At 48.1% G+C, this 1,071-nt stretch overlaps 1 pseudogene; it reads right to left on the reverse strand.

Moving 5' to 3' along the window:
* Positions 1 to 353: 353 nt before the first annotated feature.
* On the reverse strand, positions 354 to 499 carry LOC128348325 (uncharacterized; annotated as a pseudogene).
* Positions 500 to 1,071: the final 572 nt, after the last annotated feature.

Here is a 1,071-nt window from a genome sequence, read left to right on the forward strand (position 1 = left end):
CTAAAAAGAAACTGAAGACATACACCAGCAACAGTCACTGGAAGTATTGTGCTGGGGGTGGATAGGGCCAGTTACTCTCTCCCCTGCTAAATAAAGAGAATCACCACAGTAAAAGGTGCCTCTTTGCCCAGTTAGCAGGGGCAGCCCCACCCAGGAATTCTCAAATGAGTCTGCTCTATTTTTTGTACAATAAACTTGGAGAAGGAGGGGCCAGACCCTTCTCCTTTGGTGCAAGCATGCACTCTGTTGCATTAGTCATTAGAAGAACCATCCTGGGATACACAGGGATGAATCGTTAATAATGTGTGATGATGCCCCTTCTCCCAAGGACTGCTCTCTCATGTGAATGAAAGGCAATGGTGACTACCACAAATTATGCAGTCGAGTTGCCCACATTTGGGGAAATTGCAGGGTTCTGCACACCAGCAGTGCAATGGATGAGCCTCACCCTGGGAAAACCTACTCCAAGATCAAGGTGTCTCCCCTGCCAGGTAAGATGGTGCCGAACCTGGTTACTCGACACAAGCAAGCCATGGGGATAGGTACCCCATAAGAAAATAACAACAGTCCTGCTGGATCAGGCCCAAGACCCATCTAGTCCAGCATCCTATTTCACACAGTGGCCCAGCAGATGCCACTGGAAGCCTACAGGCAGGAGCTGAGGGCACGCCTTCTCTCCTGCTGCTACTCCCTTGCAACTGGTACTCAGGGGCATCCTGCCTTTGAGGCTAGAGGTGGCCTATAGCCCTCCGATGAGTAGCCTTTGATAGACCTCTCCTCTATGAAATTATCCAAACCCCTCTTAAAGCCTTCCAGGTTGTTGGCTGTCACCACATCTTGTGACAGAGAATTCCACAAGTTGATTATGCATTGTGTGAAAAAGTACCTCCGTTTGCTGGTCCTAAATTTCCTAGCAATCAATTTCATGGGATAACCCCTGGTTCTAGCGTTATGTGAGAGGGAGAAGAATTTCTCTCTATCCACTTTCTCCACACTATGCATGATTTTATAGACCTCTATCATGTCTCCTAGCGGTTGTCTCTTTTCTAAGCTAAATAGCCCTAGGGGTTG

Source organism: Hemicordylus capensis, chromosome 2 (assembly GCF_027244095.1).
Source record: "Hemicordylus capensis ecotype Gifberg chromosome 2, rHemCap1.1.pri, whole genome shotgun sequence".
Taxonomy (NCBI): Eukaryota; Metazoa; Chordata; class Lepidosauria; order Squamata; family Cordylidae; genus Hemicordylus; species Hemicordylus capensis.